Genomic DNA, 15,902 nt, shown 5'->3' with positions numbered 1-15,902 from the left:
AGAGCGCACAAGATGCCCGGGTGGAAGCCCAGGGCGCTCTCCAGGATATCCAAGAGGCCAAGAAAATCACGGCGGGTAAGGCCTTCATTATGCAAAGCAAATATGTGAAGAAGAGGTATCTCTTACTAACCCAGATTTGGAGTTCTCCAGGGGCGTTTGCGGATCTGCCGCGCAGTGCTTCCGACGCTGCGGAATTCTTTCGAGCCGAAGAGGGGAGCTCAACGGAGAAGCTGTTCTAGTCGCAATATCTTGCGCCAGAACATCTGGTGCCCTTTAGCGATCAGCTAAAACAGCTGGTCGAACTGCATAGGGTGGCCGAACTGGCCATGAAGGATTTGATAGTCTGGCTGTGGCCTGCCGAAGCCATACCCAGCGGGTGGCCGAACTGCATAGGGCTCGTGAAGCGGCTGGTCAATGCCTGCCCCCGGCTTGACGCCATCAAGCGGTCGGTCTGCATCGAAGGTGCGCGGATGGCCTTCGCCCGTGTCAAGGTTCAGTGGGCGAAGATGAATGCCGTCAAGCTCATGACCGAGGGACCGTCCGCTGGCAAGGAGCACCGCACGCCCGAGCGGTACTTTGATGATGTCCTGGAGGGATCCCGCATTGTAGCGGAGCAATGTGTTAAGGATATTATCTTTGAATGAATACATTCATGTTATCCTGTCCTGTATTATGAAACAAAGTCGTGATGTAATATAATGCTTGTTTATTATTTAAAATTTTACCTCCTGTGCGGCCGTTTTTATTAAATCTGAGAGTTGGCCAGTCGTCGGCTTCAGCCCCCACGTAGGTAGTACGGGGGTGTTCGGGATGAAATCTAAACACTCTTGATCCAAAGGTTTGGTCCTTGAAGGAGGTGTTTAGCGCAACGAACCAGGCAATCGGACTATGTGGCTTTATCACCCTTACTTAGCCATAGGAGTTTGACAATAGAAGTTTAGGCGCAGCCCCTAGTATTCGTGAATCCGAACTAGGGTGCTGTAAACACCTGATCAGGTAAAGACCGACCCGTCGCATAATGCAGAAAAAATCACAAAAGATTTGTAACCTCCGAACAGCCGACCGACTCACGCCGCATCATGACAGTCAGTTTTCGGCTTTCTCTACTGAGGTGCTCATCCAAGTGAACCAGGACACAATCGCAGTAGTTCTCCCTTTACTACCCTAGCCGATATAGCGGAACGTAAGGTAGTAAGCACAGGAGCCGAGCAACCCAACTATTGACCAAAGACATGATTCGGAGCCGATGCATATAATGCTAAAATTTGGGGTGCCGAACTATACTGTAAAAAAGTGTTCGGACTTTGTTGCCGTAGTATGGGGCGCAATGAAGCCCCTGGCAAATTAAGGCGTACCAAAGTGTACGGGTGCGATTGATAAGATTATCAAGAAAAACTGAAGCAGTAAGCTAGTGCCGCAGAAGTTGGGCCACAAACTGTTTCCATTATAGTTTGATTAATACGTAAAAGCATATTTGTACAAGTAGTGCGATAAGCAACATGGCTATTTAACATGCCACGACCAAGGAAGAGCTGCGTGCGGGTCCTGAAAACAGGTAGGGTGATCGTCAAAAGGACCACCTAGAAATTCCCGCATACATCGATGCTTCTTACCGTCTTGGTATATCTATCCTTCGAGAGGACCGATGATCAGGCCGCTAGGGAGGGCCTGTGGAAAAGAAACATGAAAAGGATGAAAAATAAAAAGTGAAAGTGTGTGTGTGTCCAGGGCAGGTCGAGCCATATGATGGACCACAATCTAGTTATGCCTCCGTCTACGCCCACGGTATTTTAAGTGCGTAGTTACGTACACGCGGTACGAACGCCGCCGTTTGGTCGGGACTGGGACGGAGGCCAAATTGCTAGTCGAGCTCTTGACGAGCTTGACTGTCCTTCTGCAGAGTAGTTTGGACTCGTTTGACAGTGTCTGGGAGCTTGGCCGCCGAATTAAGGTTCTGTTTGAAAAGGCCGCTCTGTACTTCTGCTGCTAGGGCAGCGGTGTGCTCCTCGGTATGGAGGGAGCGCTCCGTATTTCCATTAACTGTTATGACACCGCGTGGTCCGGGCATCTTAAGCTTGAGATAAGCATAGTGTGGCACCGCATTGAATCGAGCCAATGCGGTTCGTCTGAGCAGTGCGTGATAACCGCTGCGGAAGGGGACGATATTGAAGATCAACTCTTCGCTTCGGAAGTTGTCCGGAGATCTGAAGACAACCTCCAGTGTGATTGAGCCTGTACAGCGGGCCTCTACACCTGGTATGACTCCTTTAAAGGTAGTTTTTGTGGGCCTGATCCTTGAGGGATCGATGCCCATTTTGCGCACTGTATCCTGATAGAGCAGGTTCAGGCTGCTGCCGCCGTCCACGAGGACTCGCGTGAGATGGAATCCATCAATGATTGGGTCGAGGACTAGTGCGGCTGAACCACCATGACGGATACTGGTCGGGTGATCCCTGTGATCGAAGGTGATCGGGCAGGACGACCATGGGTTGAACTTTGGGGCGACTGGCTGCATCTTGTAGACGTCCCTGAGCGCGCGTTTGCGCTCCCTCTTGGGGATATGGGTAGCATATATCATGTTCACCGTTTTAACTTGGGGGGGGGGACTTCTTCTGTCCTCCTATGTTCGGCGGACGGGACTCCTCGTCATCGTCCTCGCTTTGTGACCCCTTCTCTTTGTTCTCGGCATTTAACTTGCCGGCCTATTTAAAAACCCAACAGTCTCTGTTAGTATGATTGGCTGGTTTATCAGGGGTGCCGTGGATCTGACATGGACGATCGAGTATGCGGTCCAAGCTGGATGAGCCCGGATTGTTTCTTTTATATGGCTTCTTCTGCTGCCCGGACTTGGAGCCACTGAATCCGGCGTTGACCGCCGTGTCATCGGTATTGTCACTGTTGCTTCGACGCTTGTGTCTGTTGCGTCGGGGCTTGCCGTTGCTATTTGTGGCTTCAGAAGTGCCAGGTTTGCTTGTATTGTTATTGCTATGGGCTAGCCAGCTATCTTCGCCCGCGCAAAAGCGGGTCATAAGCATCGTGAGGGCTGCCATGGACTTCGGCTTTTCTTAGACGAGGTGTCGGGCGAGCCATTCGTCACGGATGCTATGTTTAAAGGCCGCTAGGGCTTTGGCATCCGGACAGTCGATGATTTGGTTTTTTTAGTTAAGAGCCTAGTCCAGAATTTCTTGGCTGACTCTCCGGGCTGTTGAACTATGTGACTTAAGTCGTCGGCATCTGGAGGTCGGACGTATGTACCTTGGAAGTTGTCGAGGAAGGCGTCTTCCAAGTCCTCCCAGCTGCCAATGGAGTTTTCAGGCAGACTGTTCAACCAGTGCCGAGTTGGTCCCTTGAGTTTTAGCGGGAGGTATTTGATCGCATGAAGATCATCACCACGGGCCATATGGATATGGAGAAGAAATTCCTCAATCCATACCGCGGGGTCCGTTGTCCCGTCATATGATTCGATGTTCACGGGTTTAAACCCTTCCGGGAATTCATGTTCCATTACTTCATCAGTGAAGCAAAGGGGGTGTGCGGCGCCTCTATATCGGGCCAAGTCGCGACGTAGCTCGGCTGGAGTTCGGTTTTCAGCCCGACCGTGGTTATGTTTGTCACGTCCGGGCGGATGGCCATCGTCGCGCGTCGGGGCACGCCCCCGCGATCCGTAGATCGATCTGGTCTGACCTGCTCTATTCTTCAGGTCATGCCGCAGGTCATATGTGTATCCCCGAGCTGTTGTGTCTCTATTTTTACGGCGAGGTAGTGCGGGCTAATGTTCGGCTGGAGTTGCCGCTTTGTCCTGGCCACGTGGTGGTCGGTCAGCCGCATTACGCACTAGTAGTACGGGCTCCAGCGCCTCGTCATCGAATTGGGGTAACAATTTGCGCTTCGGGTAACTTTTGGTTGGGCGCTCGAGGCCGTATTCCTCGGCTGCCAGGACATTAGTCCATCTGTCGTTGAGCAGATCTTGGTCAGCTTGAAGCTGCTGCTGCTTCTTTTTCAGGCTCCTCGCAGTGGCTATTAGCCGGCGCTTAAAGCGCTCCTGGTCGACGGGTTCCTCAGGCACGATAAACTCTTCGTCGCCGAGGCTCACCTCATCCTTGGAAGGTGGAAGATAGTTGCTGTCCTCTGAGTCTTCGTTTACGGTCTGTTCATTAGGGCTGACTCACCCATCTTCCCGTTCATCTTGTTCGGAAGTTGGCTCAACGGGGTCTTCATTGTCTTCGGCATCGTTCGGAGTAATATTTTCTCCTGTGCCGGTATTGCTGTTTTTTCCACGGCGTGGTTTAGAGCGGCGCCGCTGACGTCGACGCTTTGGCTGTATCTCAGGAGGTTTATCCTCGACTGGATCCTTCGCATTACCCCCGTTGTTCTCTTTGGGTGTATCCACCATGTATACATCATACGAGGAGGTGGCTGTCCAGCGCCCAGTAAGCGGTGGTTTTTGTGCCTGCTCCTCTCCGGCATCGTCTTCCATACCGTCGATGTCTTCGGAGCCGTAATCGAGCGTGTCGGTTAAGTCTTCAATAGTGGCTATGAAGTGGGTGGTGGGTGGGATGCGGAGTTCTCCGTCATCAGCTTCTAGTTCAATCCGAATATAATTCGGCTGAGAGTCCCCTGCTAAGGAGAGGGCTCTTAATGAGTTTAGCACATCGCCTAAAGGTGAGTGCCGGAAGATGTCCGCGGAGCTGAATTCAACGATCGGCGCCTGATCAGGTTCAATGGGCGCGGATGCACGCGGTTCGGAACCTATAGCCGGAGACGAATCCGAGGTTCCGGTGACACAGATCCCGCTCGAGGTTGGATCTGTGTGCGGCTCTAACGCCGCTGAGTCTGCGGCTTCCGTGGCGGGGTTGAGCTTCCCGTCCTCGGGTGGCGCAATCTGCTTCGGATCTAGGGCCAGAGCAGTTACAGGCGCTATCTCCTGGGTACAGTCCGATGACAGATTTACGTCATGTTCATCACGGTGGCAGGGAGCGGCTGCCATGGGCTCGAATCCGTCGAAGATCAAGTCTCCGCGGATATCGGCAATGTAGTTCAAGCTTCCAAACCTGACCTGATGGCCAGGGGCGTAGCTGTCGATCTGCTCTAGATGGCCAAGCGAGTTGGCGCACAGTGTGAAGCCGCCGAATATGAAGATCTGTCCGGGGAGGAAAACTTCCCCCTGGATAACATTGTTGTAGATGATAGACGGGGCCATCGATCCTCTAGAAGACGACGCAGCGGAACTCTTAATGAAAGCACCAATGTCGGTGTCAAAACCGGCGGATCTCGGGTAGGGGGTTTCGAACTATGCGTCTAAGGTCGATGGTAACAGGAGACAGGGGACACGATGTTTACCCAGGTTTGGGCCCTCTCTATGGAGGTAATACCCTACTTCCTGCTTGATTGATCTTGATGAATATGAGTATTACAAGAGTTGATGTACCACGAGATCATAATGGCTAAAACCCTAAAAGTCTAGCCTGTATGATTATGATTATCCCTATGGACTAAACCCTCCGGTTTATATAGACACCGGAGGGGACTAGGGTTGTACAAAGTCGGTTACAGAGAAAGGGATCTTCATATCCGGATGCCAAGCTTGCCTTCCACGCCAAGGAGAGTCCCATCCAGACATGGGAGAGAGTCTTCTGTCTTGTATCTTCACGGCCCATCAGTCCGGCCCATGTTACATAGTCCGGACACCCGAGGACCCCTTAATCCAGGACTCCCTCAATGATGAGCCCAGATCCCGCGAAATGGCTTGAGGCCATGAAATTTGAGATGGGGTCCATGTATGAGAACAAAGTGTGGACTTTGGTTGACTTGCCTGATGATCGGCAAGCCATCGAGAATAAATGGGTCTTCAAGAAGAAGACTAACGCTGACGGTAATGTTACTGTCTACAAAGCTCGACTTGTTGCGAAAGGTTTTCGACAAGTGCAAGGAGTTGACTACAATGAGACTTTCTCACCCGTAGCGATGCTTAAGTCCGTCCGGATCATGTTAGCAATTGCCGCATTTTATGTATGAAATTTGGCAAATGAATGTCAAGACTGCATTCCTGAATGGATTTCTGGAAGAAGAGTTGTATATGATGCAACCGGAAGGTTTTACCGATCCAAAGGATGCTAACAAAGTGTGCAAGCTCCAGCGATCCATTTATGGACTAGTGCAAGCCTCTCGGAGTTGGAATAAACGTTTTGATAGTGTGATCAAAGCATATGGTTTTATACAGACTTTTGGAGAAGCCTGTATTTACAAGAAACTGAGTGGGAGCTCTGTAGCATTTCTAATATTATATGTGGACGACATATTGTTGGTTGGAAATGATACAGTATTTCTGGATAGCATAAAAGGATACTTGAATAAGAATTTTTCAATGAAAGACCTCGGTGAAGCTGCTTACATATTGGGCATCAAGATCTATAGAGATAGATCAAGACGCTTAATTGGACTTCCACAAAGCACATACCTTGACAAGATTTTGAAGAAGTTCAAAATGGATCAGTCAAAGAAAGGGTTCTTGCCTGTGTTACAAGGTGTGAAGTTGAGTGAGACTCAATGCCTGACCATTGCAGAAGATAGAGAGAAAATGAATGTCATTCCCTATGCTTCAGCCATAGGTTCTATCATGTATGCAATGCTGTGTACCAAACCTGATGTGTGCCTTGCTATAAGTATAGTAGGGAGGTAACAAAGTAATCCAGGAGTGGATCACTGGACAGCGGTCAAGAACATCCTTAAATACCTGAAAAGGACTAAGGATATGTTTCTCGTTTATGGAGGTGACAAAGAGCTCGTCGTAAATGGTTACGTCGATGCAAGCTTTGAAACTGATCTGGATGACTCTAAGTCACAAACCGGATGCGTGTTTATATTGAATGGTGAAGCTGTCAGTTGGTGCAGTTCTAAGCAGAGCGTCGTGGCGGGATCTACGTGTGAAGTGGAATACATAGCTGCTTCAGAAGCAGCAAATGAAGGAGTCTGGATGAAGGAGTCCATATCCGATCTAGGTGTCATACCTAGTGCATCAGGTCAATAAAATCTTTTGTGACAATACTGGAGCAATAGCCTTGGCGAAGGAATCCAGATTTCACAAGAGAACCAAGCACATCAAGAGACGCTTCAATTCCATCCGTCATCAAGTGTCGGAAGGGGACATAGAGATTTGCAAGATACATACGGATCTGAATGTTGCAGACCCGTTGACTAAGCCTCTCTCACGAGCAAAACATGATAAGCACCAAGACTCCATGGGTGTTAGAATAATTACAATGTAATCTAGAATATTGACTCTAGTGCAAGTGGGAGACTGAAGGAAATATGCCCTAGAGGCAATAATAAAGTTGTTATTTATATTTCCTTATATCATGATAAATGTTTATTATTCATGCTAGAATTGTATTAATCTGAAACTTAGTACATGTGTGAAAACATAGACAAATAGAGTGTCCCTAGTATGCCTCTACTTGACTAGCTCGTTAATCAAAGATGGTTAAGTTTCCTAGCCATAGACATGTGTTGTCATTTGATGAACGGGATCTGTCATTTGATGAACGGGATCACATCATTAAAGAATGATGTGATGGACAAGACCCATCCGTTAGCTTAGCACTATGATCGTTTAGTTTATTGCTATTGATTTCTTCATGACTTATACATGTTCCTATGACTATGAGATTATGCAACTCCCGAATACCGGAGGAACACTTAGTGTGCTATCAAACATCACAACGTAACTGGGTGATTAGAAAGATGCTCTACAGGTGTCTCCGATGGTGTTTGTTGGGTTGGCATAGATCGAGTTAGGATTTGTCACTCCGCGTTTCGGAGAGGTATCCCTGGGCCCTCTCGGTAATGCACATCACTATAAGACTTGCAAGCAATGTGACTAATGAGTTAGTCACGGGATGATGCATTACGGAACGAGTAAAGAGACTTGCCGGTAACAAGATTGAACTAGGTATGATGATACCGACGATCGAATCTCGGGCAAGTAACATACCGATGACAAAGGGAACAACATATGTTGTTGTGTGGTTTGACCGAGAAAGATCTTCGTAGAATATGTAGAAACCACTATGAGCATCCAGGTTCCGCTATTGGTTATTGACCAGAGAAGTGTCTCGGTCATGTCTACATAGTTCTCGAACCTGTAGGGTCCGCACGTTTAACGTTCGATGACGATTTGTATTATGAGTTATGTGATTTGATGTACCGAAGGTTGTTCGGAGTCCCGGATGAGATCACGGACATGACGAGGAGTCTTGAAATGGTCGAGACATAAAGATTAATATATTGGACCATGTTATTCGGACACCGGAAGTGTTCCGGATAGTTTCGGATAAAACCGGAGTGTCGGAGGGTTACCGGAAACCCCCGGGAAGTTATGGGCCTTAGTGGGATTTAGGGGAGAGAGAGGGCCGCAGCCAGGAGGTGGTGCGCCCCCCCAAGGGGAGTCCGAATAGGACAAGGGGAAGGGGGCGCGGCCCCTCTTTCGCTCTCCCTCTCCCTCTCCTTCCTTCTTCTCCTAGTTGGACTAGGAAAAGGGGGAACCTACTCCTACTAGTAGTAGGATTCCCCCCCTTGGGCGCATCCCTTTTGGCCGGCCGGCCCCCTCCTCCCCTCCTTTATATACGGGGGGGGGGCACCCCATAGACACACAAGTTGATCTTTAGCCGTGTGCGGTGCCCCCCTCCACAGTTTTCCACGTCGGTCATATCATCGTAGTGCTTAGGCGAAGCCCTGCGCCAGTAACTTCATCATCACTGTCATGACGCCGTCGTGCTGACGGCACTCTCCCTCGGCCTCAGCTAGATCTAGATTTCGAGGGGCGTCACTGAGCTGAGGTGCGTTCAGAACTTGATCGGTTGGATCGCGAAGACGTTCGACTACATCAACCGCGTTACTTAACGCTTACGCTTACGCTTTCGGTCTACGAGGGTACGTGGACATACTCTCCCCGCTCGTTGCAATGCTTCTCCTAGATAGATCTTGTGTGATCATAGGAAAAGTTTGAAATACAACGTTCCCCAACACATACACCCAATGTAAATGGTTTATTGAATCTTGATCGTAGTGATACACATATTCATAATATTGATGCCAAAAGATGCAAAGTTGATAACGATAGTGCAACATACTTGTGGCACTGCTGTTTAGGTCATATTGGTGTAAAGCCATGAAGAAACTCCATGCGGATGGACTTTTGGAATCACTTGATTATGAATCATTCGATACTTGCGAACCATGCCTCATGGGCAAGATGACTAAAACTCCGTCCTCCGGAACAATGGAGCGAGCTAATGACTTATTGAAAATAGTACATACCGATGCATGCGGTCCGATGAGTGTTGAGGCACGCAGCGGGTATCATTATTTTCTAACCTTCACAGATGACTTGAGCAGATATGGGTATATCTACTTAATGAAACACAAGTCTGAAACATTTGAAAAGTTCAAAGAATTTCAGAGTGAAGTGGAGAATCATCATAACAAGAAAATAAAGTTTCTACGATCTGATCGCGGAGGCGAATATTTGAGTTACGAGTTTGGCCTTCATATAAAACAATGTGTAATAGTTTCAAGACTAACGCAACCTGGAACACCACAGCGTAATGGTGTGTCCGAATGTCGTAACCGTACTTTATTAGATATGGTTCGTTCTATGATGTCTCTTACCACTTTACCACTATTGTTTTGGGGTTATGCATTAGAGACAACCACATTCACATTAAATAGGGCACCATCTAAATCTGTTGAGATGACACTGTATGAACTGTGGTTTGGCAAGAAACCTAAGCTGTCATTTCTTAAAAGTTTGGGATACGGCGCTTATGTCAAAAGGCTTCAGCCTGATAAGTTCGAACCCGAAGCGGAGAAGTGCGTCTTCATAGGATACCCTAAGGAAACCATTGGGTACACCTTCTACTACAGATCTGAAGGCAAGATCTTTGTTGCTAAGAATGGATCCTTTCTAGAGAAGGAGTTTCTCATGAAAGAAGTGAGTGGGAGGAAAGTAAAACTTAATGAGGTAATTGTACCTTCTCTCGAATTGGAAAGTAGCACATCAGAGAAAACCGTTCCCGTGATGCGTACACCAACTAGAGAGGAAGCTAATGATGATGATCATAAAACTTCAGATCAAGTTACTACTGAATTTCATAGGTCAACCAGAACACGTTCCGCACCAGAGTGGTACGGGTATCCTGTCCTGGAAGTCATGTTACTAGACCAAGGCAAACCTACGAACTATGAAGAAGCTATGATGAGCCCAGATTCCGACAGATGGCTGGAGGCCATGAAATCTGAGATAGGATCCATGTATGAGAACAAAGTGTAGACTTTGGTGGACTTGCCCGATGATTGGCGAGTCATAGATAATAAATGGATCTTCGAGAAGAAGACGGACGCTGATGGTAATGTTACTGTCTACAAAGCTTGACTTGTCGCAAAAGGTTTTCAAGAAGTTCAAGGAGTTGACTACGATGAGACTTTCTCACCCGTGGCGATGCTTAAGTCTGTCCGAATCATGTTAGCAATTGCCACATTTTATGATTATGAAATCTGGCAAATGGATGTCAAAACTGCATTCCTTAATGGATATCTTAAAGAAGAGTTGTATATGATGCAATCAGAAGATTTTGTCGATCCTAAAGGTGCTAACAAAGAATGCAAGCTCCAGCGATCCATCTATGGACTGGTGCAAGCATCTCGGAGTTGGAATATACGCTTTGATGAGGTGATCAAAGCATATGGTTTTATACAGACTTATGGTGAAGCCTGTATTTACAAGAAAGTGAGTGGGAGCTCTGTAGCATTTCTGATATTATATGTAGATAACATATTGTCGATTGGAAATGATACGGAATTTCTGGAAAGCATAAAAGGATACTTGAATAAGAGTTTTTCAATGAAAGACCTCGGTGAAGCTGCTTATATATTGGGCATCAAGATCTGTAGAGATAGATCAAGACGCTTAATAGGACTTTCACAAAGCACATACCTTGACAAAGTTTTGAAGAAGTTCAAAATGGATCAGTCAAAGAAAGGGTTCTTGCCTGTGTTACAAGGTGTGAAGTTGAGTAAGACTCAAAAACCCGACCACAACAGAAGATAGAGAGAGAGAGAGAATGAAAGTCATTCCCTATGCCTCAGACATAGGTTCTATAAAGTATGCCATGCTGTGTACCAGACCTATTGTGTACCTTGCCATGAGTTTGGCAAGGGGGTACAATAGTGATCCAGGAGTAGATCACTGGACATCGGTCAAAATTATCCTTAGGTACCTAACGAGGACTAAGGAAATTTTTCTCGGTTACAGATGTGACAAAGAGTTCGTCGTAAAGGGTTACGTCGATGCAAGCTTTGACACTGATCCAGATGACTCTGAGTCTCAATCTGGATACATATTGAAAGTGGGAGCAATTAGCTAGAGTAGCTCCATGCAGAGCATTGTAGACATAGAAACTTGCAAAATACATGCATACGGATCTGAATATGGAAGACCCGTTGACTAAACCTCTCTCACAAGAAAACCATGATCACACCTTAGTACTCTTTGGGTGTTAATCACATGGTGATGTGAACTAGATTATTGACTCTAGTAAACCCTTCGGGTGTTGGTCACATGGCGATGTGAACTACGGGTGTTAATCACATGGCGATGTGAACTATTGGTGATAATCACATGGCGATGTGAACTAGATTATTGACTCTAGTGCAAGTGGGAGACTGAAGGAAATATGCCCTAGAGGCAATAATAAAGTTGTTATTTTATATTTCCTTATTCATGATAAAGGTTTATTATTCATGCTAGAATTGTATTGATCGTAAACCTTAATACATGTGTGAATACATAAACAAACAACGTGTCCCTAGTGAGCCTCACTAGACTAGCTCGTTGATCAAAGATGGTTAAGGTTTCCTAACCATTGACATGAGTTGTCATTTGATAATGGGATCACATCATTAGGAGAATGATGTGATGGACAAGACCCACCCGTTAGCTTAGAATAATGATCGTTCAGTTTTATAGCTATTGCTTTCTTCATGTCAAATACATATTCCTTCGACTATGAGATTATGCAACTCCCGGATCCCGGAGAAATGCCTTGTGTGCTATGAAACGTCACAACGTAAATGGGTGATTATAAAGATGCTCTACAGGTATCTCCGAAGGTGTTTGTTGAGTTGGCATAGATCGAGATTAGGATTTGTCACTCTGAGTATCCGAGAGGTATCTCTGGGCCCTCTCGGTAATACACATCATAAGCTTGCAAGAAAACGACTAAGGAGTTAGTCACGAGGTGATGTATTATGGAACGAGTAAAGAGACTTGCCGGTAACGAGATTGAACTAGGTATGAAGATACCGACGATCGAATCTCGGGCAAGTAACATACCGATGGACAAAGGGAATTACGTATGTTGTCATAACGGTTCGACCGATAAAGATCTTTGTAGAATATGTAGGAGCCAATATGGGCATCCAGGTTCAGCTATTGGTTATTGACCGGAGAGGTGTCTCAGTCATCTCTACATAGTTGTCGAACCCGTAGGGTCCACACGCTATTAACGTTCGATGACGATATAGTTGTCAGTGTCAAAACCGGCAGATCTCAGGTAGGGGGTCCGGAACTGTGCGTCTAAGGATCGAAGGTAACAGGAGGCAGGGGACACGATGTTTACCCAGGTTTGGGCCCTCTTAATGGAGGTAATACCCTACTTCCTGCTTGATTGACTTTGATGAGTATAGGGGTTACAAGAGTTGATCTACCTCGAGATCGTAATGGCTAAACCCTAGATGTCTAGCCTGCATGATTATGATTACCTCTACGGACTAAACCCTCTGGTTTATATAGACACCAGTGGGGCCTAGGGTTGTACAGAGTTGGTTTATAGAGAAAGGAAAATATATTATCCGAATGCCAAGCTTGCCATCCACGCAAAGGAGAGCCCCATCCGGACACGGGGGAAGGTTTTTGATCTTGTATCTTCACGGCCCATTAGTCTGACCCATATCTGTCACGACCGGTTTTTCAATAAAATATTTATTGAGAGACCAATCCCTTTTACGGACCAGTAAAGAAGAATTCCTTCTCACTGGTAGACAATATCTTGGTCACAGAAGAAAAAATACCAGGAGTACTGAATATAATACAAGGTTGAGCGGAGACTGCTCAACAATTTATTACATGAACGCCGATAAAACATAACGGCGGATAGGGTGGTATGACTACTAACTCACGATAACAACGGTGGTGGAAATATCACCGCGAAGTGGGTGATATGACTCCTGAAAACTACAGCCCTTCGATCGTCGGAGTGAGGCTCGAGGAGACTTATTGCGGGTGGCGGAAGCGTATATAATACAAGTGACCAATATCCGGGATCGCACAGGACTGACTGGGACTCCTCTAGGCGTCGGACGCACTATCAAACTCTTCATCCAAGAGATCGCCTTCGTCAACATCTGGCCAAATCAACAAGCCAGGTGAGTACTATGAAAGTACTCGCAAGACAGTTCGGACATAAGATATAACAAATGTAAACATGAAGCATATGAACAGATTAACAAGTGCGTTCAGACATAGAGATAATAATGCATGGGAAAATAACAGAGTAGTCGGGCGGTAGTCCTCCCGAAATCCCAAAATAAATACTGGGTGCCAAACGAGGGTCTGAATGACTCCTCGAGAGGAAACTGCAAGAATAATAATGCCGCAGTCGGGCGTCAGGGCGACACCACATAAAGGGCTTATAAAAGGAAATAAACGATAGTGCATGCCACAGTCGGACATCTGAGCGACATTACATAAAGGGCTTATATTGGGAATAAAAGACAAACATGCCACAGTCGGACGTCTGAGCGACATCACATAAAGGGCTTCATAACTTAACATCTTATTAGCTCAAGAATTTAAATCATATCCAGAGAATAATCAGACATGAGATAAACAACAGGGTTAGTCCATCCACAGGAGTAACGTTCAGCTAAGTCTACTACTCATGCTCACTTACCGGAAAGAAGAACAAACCACGAGGACTTGACATAGATATGGATACACTGATCACGATACTTGACCATGGATACGATGACTCGAAAGGATTTGACTCTACAGAGTTTGTACTTTAACCACAGCCAACGGATTTCAGTAGTCACGGGGACTAGTTCCGTCTATGGTGTTTTTGGAAGAAACACGTCTAACCAGTACACACCCATTCAACATTCCGAAGCCAGGAATCACCCTCGGCAACGTTCAAGAAAAACCTTGAGACGGGGAGGCTACAACCTCGCGTAGCATGGGATCAAAATTTCTATACGCGCGCTCTAAGGGGTGTCCCCCTCTCGGTCCCAACCGGAAACACCCATGCTCCCTGACCGGATGACTGGCTTTAATCCAGGGCCATGGAACCATCATCCCGGCCCCTCTGTTTGGTGTGTACACGAAAAGAGGTTACCAACTTACTAAACCGCATTCTGGCAGAAAACATGTGGTAGCACGGAAGGGGGAAGAACGATAACGTGACTCCGTCCACGTTAACGTCAGAATTTAACGGATGATGTAAGGCTGGCATGCTACAACAGTACCACCTTACTGCCCTTCATGTCACCACATGACTAGGCCATCTCTCATCAGAGATCACCGTAACTTTGGAACACACGGGTAGTTGCCTCACATGCAACGAGGTGCTCACCGATACTCGTATGCCATGCACAACCTTTCACGCAATCATGCAAACACCTATCATATCAAAGGTTCAAACATGCTTGCCTGGTTCGGAGAAGTCGGAATCTAGCTCGGCGAAGTTTGCGGCTCCGTCACCTCTTCCGGAACCTACGGTATAGCGAAAAAGCATACTAACGTGAAAACCAACGCGTGCATAAAATTTGTTCCAACAATTTTTCAAATAAATCCCATAAAAAACTAGACAAAATTTTAAGACCGTCAGAAAAAGAATCACTCAAAAATCACTTTTTATTAAAAAGTTATAAGGGTTTCTGTCCAGGGACTCATCTGTAATGAAACAGAAAAGTTCCAGGGGTTTAACTGAGAAAACAGAAAACGGTTCGAATAGAAACGCGCAAGCCCACAGAGAAAACGTACTCTGCCCGAAGGCGCCAACAGAAAACGGTTCACGGGGAAAGAAAGAGAGGCTGACGTGGGGGGTCCACATGTCAGGTTTGAAAGACCTCGCTGGCGCCCGAAGGCTGCGGTGGTCGCCGGCGTCGAACCACGGCGAGTCAGGGAGATCGGAGTGTACCAAGAGTATCAGCGTGTCCTTCCGCGTCGGTGGGTGGTGGACTTGGGCGTCGGGGAGCACCACGTCGACGGCGACACTTTCTCCGGCGGACGGCGGCTCGGGCGATGGTGGGGAACTCCGGTGGTGTGCTGCAAACTTCGAATTGAAGCGCGGGTCAGAAGGAGGGATGCACTAGAGAGCTACTGGCAAGAGATGGGAGGCAGAGGTGCACGCACGGGAGCGAATCGAGCTGGATCCCGTGGCGGGTCGCGGCGGCCGGAGTTGAGGAAGGAGACTTCCTCGGGGCTCTTCCAGTGGCTAGGCAGGGTCTTGGTGGAGTGTAGAGGTGGTGTGGGTACTAGCTAGAGCTCGGGGCCTCTATTTATAGGCGGCTCGAGGGTTGGCCGTGAACGGGGTTGCTCCGGCGAGCAATTACGGCGAGGCAGCGGCTTGGCAAGGAGTTTAGGTGGCCAGGCAGCATCAGTGATGTGTACTGGTGCCGTTCCCCCGCTAATCCTGGTCGGTCTTGGCGTAATGGCGCCGGTCCACGGTGGGGTGGCCGCACGGGCACGACGGCGGCAGAGAGCGCGCTCCGCGCCCAACGGTTCACGACGAGGGTGGCAGCGCGCACTGGGGAGTGGAAGACCACGCGGCGCTCTCCGGTGGCTTGGG

This window comes from Aegilops tauschii, chromosome 1 (genome assembly GCF_002575655.3).
Source record: "Aegilops tauschii subsp. strangulata cultivar AL8/78 chromosome 1, Aet v6.0, whole genome shotgun sequence".
NCBI lineage: Eukaryota > Viridiplantae > Streptophyta > Magnoliopsida > Poales > Poaceae > Aegilops > Aegilops tauschii.
This window is presented reverse-complemented; position numbering follows the sequence as displayed.